Here is a 14737-nt window from a genome sequence, read left to right as displayed (position 1 = left end):
TGGCCAGCTACGTAGTATATTGCCCAGTCACGTAGTATATTGCACAGGCCACGTAGTATATTGCCCAGTCATGTAGTATATTGCCCAGCCACGTAGTAAATTGCCCAGTTACGTAGTATATTGCCCAGTTATGTAGTATATTGCCCAGTGACGTAGTATACAGCACAGAGCCACGTAGTATATTGCACAGCGACGTAGTATACAGCACAGAGCCACGTAGTATATTGCCCAGCCACGTAGTATATTGGCCAGTCACGTAGTATATTGCCCAGCTACGTAGTATATTGCCCAGCCACGTATGTCACAGGTTAAAAAATAAAAAAATAAACATATACTCACCTTCCGATCCGAGGGCCCCTTGTAATTCTGTCACCAGCTTCCGGTCCCAGGGTGTGATGACGTCGCGGTCACATGACCGTGACGTCATGGCAGGTCCTTCTCGTTATAGGCGCGCAGGACCTGTGATGACGTCGCGGTCACATGACTGTGACGTCATGGAAGGTCCTTGTCGCATACCATCCTTAGCACCGGAGCGTCGCGAGGAGCAGGAAAGGCGCCGGAGGGTGAGTATATGATGATTTTTTATTTTTTTTATGATTTTTAACATTAGATCTTTTTACTATTGACGCTACATAGGCAGCATCAATAGTAAAAACTTGGTCACACAGGGTTAATAGCGGCGGTAATGGAGTGAGTTACCCGCGGCATAACGCGGTCCGTTACCACTGGCATTAACTCTGTGTGAGCGGTGACTGCGGGGAGTATGGAGCGGGCGCCAGGCGCTGACTGCAGAGGAGTAGGGAGGGACAAATCGGACTGTGACCGTCGCTGATTGGTCGCGGCAGCCATGACAGGCAGCTGGCGAGACCAATCAGCGACTTGGATTCCATCACAGACAGAGGCCGCGACCAATGAATATCCGTGACAGACAGAAGGACAGACAGAAAGAGGGAAGTGACCCTTAGACAATTATATAGTAGATATATACATACACACAGCTCTGGAAAAAATTAAGAGACCACTGCACAGTTTTATAAAAATCAGCTTCTCTACATGTCTAACAGCCATTCCATTCCAGTGTCAGTTGAATTCCAACCAGAGTACACCTTATTCTACTTAATGTGCTTCTGATTTAACCCCTTCATGACCTTGGGATTTTTTCATTTTTCCATGTTCGTTTTTCACTCCTCTCCTTCCCTGAGCCATAACTTTTTTATTTTTCCGTCAATTTGGCCATGTGAGGGTTTATTTTTTGCGGGACGAGTTGTACTTTTGAACGACATCATTGGTTTTAGCATGTCGTGTACTAGAAAACGGGAAAAAAATTCCAAGTGCGGTGAAATTGCAAAAAAAGTGCAGTCCCACACTTGTTTTTTGTTTGGCTTTTTTGCTAGGTTCACTAAATGCTAAAACTGACCTGCCATTATGATTCTCCAGGTCAGTACGAATTCATAGACACCTAACATGACTGGTTATTTTTTACCTAAGTGGTGAAAAAAAATTCCAAACTTTGCTAAAAAAAAAAAAATTGCACCATTTTCCGATACCCATAGCGTCTCCATTTTTCATGATCTGGGGTCGGTTGAGGGCTTAATTTTTGCGTGCCGAGATGACGTTTTTAATGATAGCATTTTGGTGCTGATACGTTCTTTTGATCGCCTGTTATTGCATTTTAATGCAATGTCGCGGCGACCAAAAAAACGTAATTCTTGCGTTTCGCATTTTTTTCTCGCTATGCCGTTTGATAGATCGGACGATTCTGAGCACGGCGATACCAAATATGTGTAGATTTGATTTTTTTTTATTCATTTATTTTGAAAGGGGGGTGATTTAAACTTTTATATTTTTTTTATTTTTTTCACATTTTTTTTTTACTTTTTTTTTTTTACTTTTGCCATGCTTCAATAGCCTCCATGGGAGGCTAGAAGCAGGCACAGCACGATCGGTCTGCTACATAGCAGCGATCATCAGATCGCTGCTATGTAGCAGAATTGCAGGTGTGCTGTGAGCGCCTACCACAAGGTGGCGTTCACAGCTGCCGAGGATCAGTAACCATAGAGGTCTCAAGGACCTCTATGGTTACTATTCTGAAGCATCGCCGACCCCCGATCATGTGACGGGGGTCGGCGATGACGTCATTTCCGGCCGCCCGGCCGGAAATGGTAGTTAAATGCCGCTGTCTGCGATTGACAGCGGCATTTAACTAGTTAATAGGTGCGGGCAGATCGCGATTCTGCCCGCGCCTATTACGGGCACATGTCAGCTGTTCAAAACAGCTGACATGTCCCGGCTTTGATGCGGGCTCACCGCGGAGCCCTGCATCAAAGCGGGGCTTCTGACCTCGGACGTACTATCCCGTTCGAGGTCAGAAAGGGGTTAATGAAGGAAAGTATAAAAAACACTGTTGTGGTGTTCACAATCCTCTTGCAATAGGACAAGCTGGATGGCAAAACAAGTGCTAGTAAAATCCCAAAAGTATAGGGATGAAAAAATAACTTTTAACCATGCCAAAGGAGTTGAAAAGAAAAGTCTTGAGTGAGAAAAAGAAGGGCTCAATTCTGGCTTTACAAGCAGAGGGACACAGTGAGCGTCATGTTGCCTCCATCCTTAAAATTTCTAAGATGGGAGTCCATTACAACAAGATCAAGCAGCAGACGTTGGGGACAACAAAGCTACAGACCGACAGAGGGCAAAAACGACTCTCCACTGCCCGGGATAACCATCATCTTATTTGAATGTCACTCAGCAACCGCAGGATGACTTCAAGTAACCTATAAAAGGAATGGCAAATGACAGCTGGGGTGAAGTACATGGCAAGAACAGTTCATAACAGGCTCCTAGAGGCAGGGTTCAGATCATGTAAAGGTAGAAAAAAAACTTTCATCAATCAGTGAGAAGCGAAGGAGAGCCAGGCTGAAGTTTGCCAAAGAGCATAATAATTCGACCGTAGAGGACTGGAGTAAGGTTATCTTCTCTGATGAGTCTAATTTTCAGCTTTGCCCAACACCTGATCGTCTAATGGTTAGAAGGAGACCTGGAGAGGCGTACAAGCCACAGTCTCTTGCACCCACTCTGAAATTTGGTGGAGGATCGGTAATGATCTGGGGATGCTTCAGGCTGGAATTGGGCAGGTTAATCATTGCGAAGGACGTACAGTTGTGGCCAAAAGTATTGACACCCCTGGAATTCTGTCAGATAATACTCACTTTCTTCCTGAAAATGGTATTATTGGTATTATTATCTTCATTTAATTTGTCTTAAATGAAAAAACACAAAAGAGAATGAAGCAAAAAATTGATCATTTCACACAAAACTCCAAAAATGGGCCAGACAAAAGTATTGGCACCCTCAGCCTAATACTTGGTTGCACAACCTTTAGCCAAAATAACTGCGACCAACTGCTTCCGGTAACCATCAATGAGTTTCTTACAATGCTCTGCTGGAATTTTAGACCATTCTTCTTTGGCAAACTGCTCCAGGTCCCTGGCCATTTTTAGATATCTCCACATGTGTTCTATGGGATACAGGTCTGGACTCTCTCAAACCATTTTCTAGGGCTTTGTGAAGTGTGTTTTGGGTCATTGTCCTGCTGGAAGACCCATGACCTCTGAGGGCGAACCCAGCTTTCTCACACTGGGCCCTACATTATGCTGCAAAATTTGTTGGTAGTCTTCAGACTTCATAATGCCATGCACACGGTCAAGCAGTCCAGTGCCAGAGGCAGCAAAGCAACCCCAAAACATCAGGGACCCTCCGCGATGTTTGACTGTAGGGACCGTGTTCTTTTCTTTGAATGCCTCTTTTTTTCTCCTGTAAACTCTATGTTGATGCCTTTGCCCAAAAAGCTCTACTTTTGTCTCATCTGACCAGAGAACATTCTTCCAAAACGTTTTAGGCTTTTTCAGGTAAGCTTTGGCAAACTCCAGCCTAGCTTTTTTATGTCTCGGGGTAAGAAGTGGGGTCTTCCTGGGTCTCATACCATACAGTCCCTTTTCATTCAGATGCCGACGGATAGTATGGGTTGACACTGTTGCACCCTCGGACTGCAGGGCAGCTTGAACTTGATTGGATGTGAGTCGAGGTTCTTTATCCAAGATCCACACAATCTTGCGTTGAAATCAATTGTCAATTTTTCCTTTCCGTCCACATCTAGGGAGGTTAGCCACAGTGTCATGGGCTTTAAACTTCTTGATGACACTGTGCACGGTAGACACAGGAACATTCAGGTCTTTGGAGATGGACTTGTAGCCTTGAGATTGCTCATGCTTCCTCACAATTTGGTTTCTCAAGTCCTCAGACAGTTCTTTGGTCTTTTTCTTTTCTCCATGCTCAATGTGGTACGCACAAGGACACAGGACAGAGGTTGAGTCAACTTTAATCCATGTCAACTGGCTGCAAGTGTGATTTAGTTATTGCCAACACCTGTTAGGTGCCACAGGTAAGTTACAGGTGCTGTTAATTACACAAATTAGAGAAGCATCACGATTTTTCGAACAGTGCCAATACTTTTGTCCACCCCCTTTTTTGTTTGGTGTGGAATTACGTATATCCAATTTGGCTTTAGGACAATTATTTTTGTGTTTTTTCATTTAAGACAAATTAAATTAAGATAATAATACCAAAGAATTTGTGTTTGCAATCATTTTCAGGAAGAAACTGAGTATTATCTGACAGAATTGCAGGGGTGTCAATACTTTTGGCCACAACTGTATGAATCAAGCCACAGTCAAGGTTATCCTGGAAAAAACAGTGGATTCCTTCTGCTCAGGCAATGTTCCCCAACTCTGGAGAACTGTTTTTTTTTCCAGCAGGACAATGCGCCATGCCACACAGGTAGGTCAATGTGTGGATGAAGGACCACCACATCAAATCCCTGTCATGGGCAGCCCAATCTCCAGACCTGAACCCCATTGAAAACCCTGGAATGTAGTCAAGAGGAAGATGGATAGTCACAAGCCATCAAAGAAGAACTGCTTAAATTTTTGTACCAGGAGTGGCATAAGGTCACCCAAAAGCACTGTGAAAACTGGTGGAAAGCATGCCAAGATGCATGAAAGCAGTGATTAAAAATCATGGTTATTCCACAAAATATTGATTTCTGAACACTTCTTGAATTAAAACATTAGTATTGTTGTCTCTAAATCATAATGAACTTGTTTTTTTTTTTGCATTATTGGAGGTCTGCAAGCAATGCATTTTTTTGTTATTTTGACCATTTCTCATTTTCTGAAAATAAATACAAAATTTAGTGCTTGGAAATTCGGAGACACGTTGTCAGACGTTTATAGAATAAAAGAGCACTTTACATTTTAATCAAAAATATACCTATAAAGAGAAAAATCAGACAAACTGAACATTTTGCAGTGGTCTCTTAATTTTTTTCCAGAGCTGTGTGTATGCGCACACCAGTGTGTGTGTGTGTGTGTGTGTGTGTGTGTGTGTGTGTGTGTGTGTGTGTGTGTGTGTGTGTGTGTGTGTGTGTGTGTGTGTCTGAATAATAAGACATAATATATGTGCATATTTATTTTATTAGCACACACGCATTAAATAAATATATATAGCTACACATATATCTATATTAAATGTTTTAATTAAAAAGGGATATATACACACACTGCATGTGTATGTATAAAAGAAAGTAAAACAATGTTATTAACATACGTATGTGTTTGCTAACAAAAATCAATATATACTGTAATATATATATATATATATATATACTGTATGTGCGCACACGCACATACATAGAATATAAATATACACATCCACTCTGAGGTTGTTAAAAAAAAGTTGCAAAAGTCTATACAACTCCTGTAAGCAGAGTCAACCTATGGAGAACTATGGAGAAGACAGGGTTAAATGTGAAGCGCCATTTATGCAGCCTCTATATCTGTGGCCTGCATGCTGGGAGTTGTAGTTTCACAAATCAGCTCGAGAGCTAAAAAGTAAGTGAAAACTTCTAACAAGAAAGTTAGCTTAGCGCTTGTGTGACAGTGCACTTACATCTCACCTTCATCCAACCTGTAATTAGGACCCATTAGTGGACGCATTGTGCAAGGGAGCAGTCACAAGACAGGAAGGGCACTTGTCCTGCCTTTCTGTATATACAGTCGGTGGAAATAATCCTCATTTCTGCAGGAGCCTTCCTGCTTTTACTTTCTATTGCTGTCATGCAGGTCTCCTCCTCTTCTGTCACCCTGCACCCTCCCCTCCACTGCTGTCATCAGAGGTGGCCCTGTTCAGACAGCAATCCTCCAGATACCAGCCTTAGCCAACCAACAAGAAACATATAAGTGGGATATGACTTGGCAACTACCCAGTCAGCAAAGGAGTCTGGGAGAGACAACAGGAGAGAAGTAAAAGTGCTGAAACTTGGTAAATTCTGCAGGTGGCTCATTATGGTCCATGCTGGTAATTTAGCGCCAGCTGTCCTGACTATATAAAAAATTAAAATAGTTCTGACACTTTCAAAATAAACTACGCCGTAAATAGTCACACCGCCAGCTCCCAGATTTCGGCATTGCAAAATATATTTTGCAGTTAAGCAAATTTAGAATAGGAACACACACATTATATATATATATATATATATATATATATATATATATACAGTATATATATACACACACACACTATATGGAGGCCCGATTCTAAAGCATAGCAAATACTACGTGGCCTGTGCTATATACTTTGAGACTGCTATATAAATACATACATATTGTAGAATACCCGATGCGTTAATACAGGCCACGCAGTATATAACACAGCCCAAACAGTATAAAACACAGCCCACATACTATATAACACAACCCACGCAGTATATAGAAGCCGCCCAGTATAGAACACAGGCGATGTAGTATATAGCACAGGCCACGCAGTATATAACACAGGGCACGTAGTATATAGCACATCCCACGCAGTATATCACACAGCCCACTGAGTATATAACACAGCCCACGTACTATACAACACAGCCCACGTACTATACAACACAGCCCACGTTCTATACAACACAGCCCACGCAGTATATAGCAGCCACGCAGTATATAACACAGGCGACGCAGTATATAACACAGCCCACGTAACATAACACAGGGCACGTAGTATATAGCACAGCCCACGGAGTATATCACACAGCCCACGGAGTATATAACATTGCCCATGTAGTGTATAGCAGCCACGCGGTATATAACACAGCCCACGCAGTATTTAGCAGTGTGGGCACCATATCCCTGTTAAAAAAAATAATTAAAATAAAAAATAGTTATATACTCATCCCCTGGTATCCAGCGAAACTCTGGCGATGCGCGCGCGCGCGGCTGCCGCCATCTTCCGTTCCAGGATGCATTGCGAAGTTACCCAGATCACTCAGCGGTCTCGCGAGACCGCTAAGTCATCTGGGTAATTTCGCAATGCATCTCTGGGAATGGAGGATGGCGGCCGGCACAAGCGCATCGTCGTACAACGGAAGGTGAGAATAGCAGTTTTTGGGAAATTAGCATGTTTTGAAGACTTTTCTCAAATTTCTATAGGGCCCTTAATCTCCAGTCTATGGCAGAGTTTAGGGGCTGTCTGGGGTGTATGTGGAATGTATTAGGCAATGGAAGGGGTATTAAAATAAATAGGCAAAAAAGATTTTCATCCAAGATCCAGCCCTGGTCCCCGGTGGCAGCTAGACCAGGGCAGGCTTCACTTCTGTGGCCGGCGTCCTGAGCACCTTGTGTATTTACTATACCCTGAATTGTTAAGACATCACGGCGGTGCATGAGACTTAGTAACTGCAAGAGGCTCCCAGTATGTCGAACATAAAAGTGAACTCTACCCTGCTCCAGCTGATATGGAGGACCAAACTGTACGCTGGACCAGGGCAGTGCAAATATTTTTTGCTCAACTTGCCATCCAGTCTAGACCTCTTCTCTGTGCCTTTATGGCAGTTCTTTCTACCTGTAAGGCCTCTTTCACACTTCCATTTTTACAATCTGCACAGACAGGATCCGTCAAAATGTTGAAAAGATGAATCCTGTGCTGATTGTAAAAAGGGATGCGCTGCAGCTGTTTTTTTGATGGTTCCAGTGCATCCTAGAAGGCTATGTGCACACGTTGTGTATGCGTCTTCGCCGCGGTTTTTCGCTGTGAAAACGCATACACAACACAACCCATGATAAAAATAATAAAAAAATATTTAAACAATCGTGATATTCTTACCTTCCAGTGTCCCGCGCAGCCCCTGCAGCCTTCCCAATGCTCACGATGCTGCCGGCAGCTCCGGTTCCCAGTGATGCATAGCGAGACAATGACCTGTGATGACATAGCGGTCTCGCGAGACCGCTATGTCATCGGGTCATTTCGCTATGCATCACTGGGAACAGGAGCAGCCGGCAGCATCGCGAGCATCGGGGGGCGCACGCAACGCCGGAAGGTAAGAATATCATGATTTTAAATTTTTTAAAATTATTTTTAACATTATATCTTTTTACTATTAATGCTGCATAGGCAGCATCAAAAGTAAAAAGAATTTCCCTAACGGGAAATTCTTCCTCGCATGCTCAGTTTCAAAAGACGGAACCCGTCGCTGGATTCCTGCTTTTGACACACAGCGATGGATCCTGCATCCATCGGCTTCCATTATAGCCAACGATTTTCCGACATGCAGAAAAAACGTTCCTCTGTACGTTTTCTCCGCTCGACGGACAGCAATTTTACGACGGATCCAGCGCACGACGGGTGAAAGGTGTGGCCATCCGTCACAATCCGTCGCTAATACAAGTCTATGAGAAAAAAACGGATCCAGCAGCACCATTTGCTGGATCCGTTTTTTTCACAAAACGACAGATTGTGACGGAAAAAGACGGAAGTGTGAAAGAGGCCTAACTGGTAAGTGACATCACCAGCTGTGGCTGCTCCTTTCACGTACACTTTGCTGATGTCCATCAGTATAGTGAGGGGAGCATCTCACGATGTCAACACGTCAGAGAACTTGGACGCCAAAAGGGAATGTCCACCTATGGAGACTTTTTTTTTCTTTCTTAAATGCATGTATTTGGGTCTAAAAATCTTTTTTGCAGTTGGGTTTCATGAACAAGTTAGCACCTTTTAGCTTTTACAGGCCTTTTTTTTACTGGGACATTCAACTGTGATGTGGTCTGTGGTCATAAGTTAGCTGAGAGGAGCTCAGAAAAAGACAGATGAAAGTTACAAACTGTCCCATTAGACCAGGGATGTCAAACTCAAATACACACAGGGCCAAAATTAAAAGCTCGGACAAAGTTGCAGGCCAACCTTGATATTAACATAATGTCTACAATTGAGGAAAATTTCCCTTACAAAATATAACAATGTACCTTTTCATATGGAAACAATCTTAAAGTTTGTTTGTTCCACAAACAAAGTACATTTTAATTGATAGATCTTAGAATAAAATAAGTTCCACAATTTGATGTGTTAAAAAAATATATATTATTTTCCCGAGATAATCTTATAAATGTGCCCCTGCTGTGTACTGTGTAATGTCTGTGTCTTACTGTACAGGAACATGGTCTGATCATAACACAGCTCCTGGGCAGTGGAGGACGCAAAAGAGTAAACAGACAGGACAGCACGGGATCACAGATGATCCTTTCTGTGATGTAAAACAAGCTTTTAACCACGCAGGGAAATGTTTATTCCGTACAGAACCAGGTGCAGCGATCCCATGCTGTAGTGTCTGTATACTCTCTTTTGACTCCCTGCACGGTCACACATGACCATTACACAGTAGGGGCACATTTATAAGATTATCTCAGCACAGGAACATTTTTTTTAACACATCGAATTGTGGAAATTATTATTATTCCAAGATCTATTGATTAAAGTGTACTTTATGCGTGTAGTATCCCCCCTTTAAGTTTTGCTTTAACATTGAATCAACTGATCTTCGCTGATGCGCACTGGTCTAAGCCAGAAACCTGGCATCTTTTCTTGGATGCTAGTTAGCTCAAAAAGCAACAGTTCTTTGTCACTGTAAGGCCGGCTTCACACTTGCGAGTTTTACGGACGTAAGAGCGCAGAAACTACGTCCGTAAAACTCGCAAAACATACGGCACAATTATTCTCTATGCCCCTGCTCCTATCTGCCGTATTAAACTGATCAGTATTATACGGCTTTCTACGGCCGTAGAAAATCGCAGCATGCTGCGTTTGTCACCGTATTGCGCAAATAAAACGTCAATGAAAGTCTATGGAAGCTCCAAAAATACGGATTACACACGGACCAGCAGTGTGACTTGCGAGAAATACGCAGCGGTTAGAGAGAAAAGCCGGTAATTCATTGCGGTGTACAGTAAAATCACACTGACAGCTTACATTAGAATAGGTAGAATAAATGTGTACACATAGAATAGGTATATATATATATATATGTCAGTGAGATACATATATATATATATTAATATTTCTTCCAGCGCTAGACAGCTTTAAAGCCGGTAATTCAATTACCGGCTTTTGCTTTCTCCTTCCTAAACCCGACATGATATGAGACCTGGTTTACATGCAGTAAACCATCTCATATCACCATTTTTTTGCATATTCCAAACTACTATTGTTAGTAGTGTGTCTATGCAAAATTTGGCCGTTCTAGCTAGTAAATTAAGGGGTTAAATGGCGGAAAAAATTGGCGTGGGCTCCCGCACAATTTTCTCCGCCAGAGTGGTAAAGCCAGTGACTGAGGGCAGATATTAATAGCCTGGAGAGGGTCCACGGTTATTGGTAAAGTAGCCTAGAAAGCTCCCAGGCTCGAGTTCATATGAGGACAACCAGCAGAGGGCGCCTCTTATGATCTCGAGCCAGGGAGCTTTCTAGGAAAGTTCCCACGATCTAGGAACAGCCAGCAGAGGGCGCCTCACCGCAAATGCAGGTAAATATAGGTCATTGACCTACTTTACCTACATTCCCCGGGGTTTTGCACACATGAGCAACATTGCATTAGCAAAGCTCGTGGCTGCAAAATATTTTAACCCCTTCAGATGGATTTACATCGTTGGACTTTACAGATCTGCGGAAGGTCGGGATATTGTTGGTTTATTATGTTTTTTTTGTTACAGAACCAGGGTCTTCAGTGATTGGATTGGGCGTTCAATAAATTATTAAAACAACCTTTGTTTTTATTTCATTAAAATAATTTTTAATAATGTGTTTGTGTATTTTTTTAACCCTTTACTAGTATTGGATTAATAATGGATAGGTGTCATAATTGACGCCTCTCCATTATTAATCTGGCTTAATGTCACCTTACAATAGCAAGGTGACATTAACCCTTCATTACCCCATATCCCACCGCTACACGGGAATGGGAAGAGAGTGGCCAAGTGCCAGAATAGGCGCATCTTCCAGATGTGCCTTTTCTGGGGTGGCTGGGGGCAGGTGTTTCTAGCCAGGGGTGGACCCTCTCCAGGCTATTAATATCTGCCCTCAGTCACTGGCTTTACTACTCTGGCGGAGAAAATTGTGCGGGAGCCCACGCCAATTTTTTCCGCCATTTAACCCCTTAATTTACTAGCTAGAACGGCCAAATTTTGCATAGACACACTACTGACATTAGTAGTGTGGAATATGCAAAAAAATGGTGATATGAGATGGTTTACTGTATGTATACCAGGTCTCATATCATGTCGGGTTTAGGAAGGAGAAAGCAAAAGCCGGTAATTGAATTACCGGCTTTCTGCTATATCGCGCTGGATGAAATATTTATATATATACATATATGTGTCTACTGACATATATATATATATATATATATATATATATATACACAGTATATATGTTTTTTTTTTTTTAACACATGGTTCCCTTGTATAGCCATATGTTGGTTTTGCAAGCCTGCGATAAAAACACGCAGTACGGAAGACATACGGATTACATACGGAGGATGCCATGCGCAAAAAACGCTCAAACACCCTGCCTACGGAGGAGCTACGGACCACTATTTTCGGGACTTTTCAGCGTATTACGGCCGTAATATACGGACCGTATTTTCATACACTGAGTGTGAAGCCGGCCTAACATGTCTAGTTGTTCTGTACATCCCAATAGGTTTGAATGGAGCCGCTTTCTCCACTGCTACTTCATATTCCTCACTGCAGGCAAGAGATTGTGAGGGCCCCAATGTAAAGAGAAAATATTTAAATAATCCCCTTTAAGTCACGGCCAAATAAGTCACTATAGCTATTACTACCATAAAAGTCACAACCATAAATCCTATTGATGAAAGTAGGTCAAGGCGGCATATATCTATATGCATGTGGATTGGACATACTGGATGGAACGATACTTTCAAGGAATTTGGAATATTTTACATTTAATATGCATTCTCTGCTATAAATACACCCGCTGATCAAAATCACCAGTCACATACATAAGCGGATAGAATTCGGTGTATCATGACATTAGAGACGCCATTTGTTCTGGTCACGCATATAGAAACGAGTCCTCGTCGTGCGGATTAATAACCAGATTTATAACAAAGCCCCCTCTTTGTAAAGCTTAACCTGTCATTTCCACCGCATGTCATATTATCAGAACATAGTTCGAAAAATGAAGCAACTTACAGAATAATACAGAGTAGACCATGGATGAACAGACGACGACTAGGATTGGCCATATGTCGCTGATCTGGATATTGATTTTCAACCCTTTTCTCCTCCCGATTCTTTGAAGGGGAAGGAGTGCAGTTTCTCATATGGACTGATGCAATCAAGGCTACCCGAATTAAATACTGTGACCCCTTCTATCTTAGGGTCTGATCACACTATGTCAGACTTATACTGTAAGCCAGGGGTCCCCAACTCCAGTCCTCAAGGCCCACCAACAGGTCATGTTTTCAGGATTTCCTTTGCATTGCACAGGTGATGCAATTATTACCTGGGCAAGACTAAGGAAATCCTGAAAACATGACATGTTGGTGGGCCTTGAGGACTGGAGTTGGGGACCCCTGCTGTAAGCCACCCAAAGGCTCCTTATGTGCAGACATATGTCTTAAAAGGGGCTCTCTTCCGCATCAGGAGGTGAAGGTTGGTGGTGTCACGTCTACAGATATCTACCGGGTTGGGTGTTAGAGCGGCAGATATAATGTCCCTGTCCTATTCTAATGAGCAGGTAAGTAGGGGTGAGGAGTAATACCAATGGAGACACCTCTTAAAAACTTTGAAGCATCTTACTTCAGTGCATTGCCCATCACGACTGGAGTGCAAAACATCAGTCTTGATAAACCAGAGACATAGGCTGAACACTGGGAAGGTGAAGGTCCACGGTATCACTTTCTGCCAAATCAAAGCCAAGTTTCCATTTTCGGCCTTCACATTGGGAACATTTGTTGCTGCGGTAGCTTCAATATTTTACTTATATGGCGCCATTAATTCCACAGTGCTTTGCAGGCATCAGCATCGCTGTCCCCATTGGGGCTCACAAGCTAAATTTTCTATCAATTTGGAGATATTGCCTTTAACCACTGAGCCAACGTGCTGCCCATTATTTGGATAAACCCTTTATAATGTGTATCTAGAAGTGTTATTGTGTAAAGAGGAGTCTCTGCCAACTTTTAGATTCTCAAGCAGTGAAAGCAGGTTGGTAATAAGGATTTGGCAAGAGCCTGAAGACTGGCAGAGCTTCCACCTGTAAGCAGAGGAAGGCCCTTGTACCATAAGCACGGTCTGATGTAGCCAGTCTAATATTCGATTTAATAATGCCCCTACCTGAAAGTCGTCTGCGCCCGCTCTCTTCTTGGCTCTTCTAGATGGGTGCTATCCCGTGTGCCTTTTGCTGACTTTCGGTAAACTTCAGGCTTACTCTGTCGTCTTCCTGACTAATCAGCTCATAAAGATTCCTTTGCGTTCTCACAGGGCACTGTGTCTCCTCCTTCCTGTCTGACTGCTCAGTGTTAATTGAGTCAGAGTTACTTGGTAAAATGTAGAAAAAAAAAAAAACAAGGATTTATTGTGCCCCAAGGTCAGCGACAAGTTTTGGAAGGGTGGGTAAGTTTGTTTTCATGTTTGTAGACCCTTAGAAGATCACTCTTTCAAATAAATCCACATTAGGAAAGGATTAATTTCATCAAAATCCTGCCAGCAGAAAAATATTCAACATATCCAAGGGTGGAGAATTTCTTCCAGTGTACAATGCATTACGAAGCGATTTCCAGGACGTCCAGTCACTAAACTCCTAGGATTTCCCAATTGTTCTACACAGCAACATTTTACTGCGGCAGCATTGTATTTTTCGGATTATTTGGCAGATTCCACTTCCCTGATGTCCACTTTAAAAACTAACCAACACGTATCTAGTAACTATACAATGTCGGCCACTAATCTCTGGGGGTTACTAGGTATATGCAATAACGGGCAATTAAAAAGGACGTATCTGCACCAAAAAGGTATCATTAAAGACGTCAGCTCGGCATGCAAAAAACAAGCCAACACCCAACTCCAGATCACAAAAAATCTGGCCACTAATCTCTTGGGGTTACTAGGTATACGTGGCACCTTTACAATGCAAACCAGTAATCTCTGGTGGCGGCATAATGGAAACACCATACTTGTTTTGCACGTAGTAAGAAAACCGCAAGTTTGAGGCTACGATGCAATTTTTAAATACTTGGTGGAGAAATAAAGCAAACCTGCAATTGCGTAAAGAGAATAGCCAGAATCTCAGCTGCTTCTGTAAAAAGGGTCCTAATCTCCCTTCCCGTCTCAAGGAAGGACAAATCCAC

The 14737-nt window shown here is 42.6% G+C and overlaps 1 protein-coding gene across 3 annotated transcripts in view; it reads right to left on the bottom strand.

The window, feature by feature from the left end:
* TMEM268 (transmembrane protein 268) overlaps positions 1-13825 on the bottom strand; it is a 111544-nt gene extending 97719 nt beyond the window's left edge. The window contains exon 1 of one of the 3 annotated variants that reach the window (XM_069748385.1): positions 13725-13825. The gene's annotated coding sequence lies outside the window, so the exon portion shown is untranslated. Of the gene's footprint in view, positions 1-6003; positions 6151-13724 lie in introns of those variants that run through there. The other 2 variants (XM_069748383.1, XM_069748384.1) reach the window with 2 other exon arrangements.
* Between the last annotated feature and the right edge of the window lie 912 nt (positions 13826-14737).

The sequence above is a fragment of the Ranitomeya imitator genome, chromosome 2 (genome assembly GCF_032444005.1).
Source record: "Ranitomeya imitator isolate aRanImi1 chromosome 2, aRanImi1.pri, whole genome shotgun sequence".
Classification (NCBI taxonomy): domain Eukaryota; kingdom Metazoa; phylum Chordata; class Amphibia; order Anura; family Dendrobatidae; genus Ranitomeya; species Ranitomeya imitator.
This window is presented reverse-complemented; position numbering and strand designations above follow the sequence as displayed.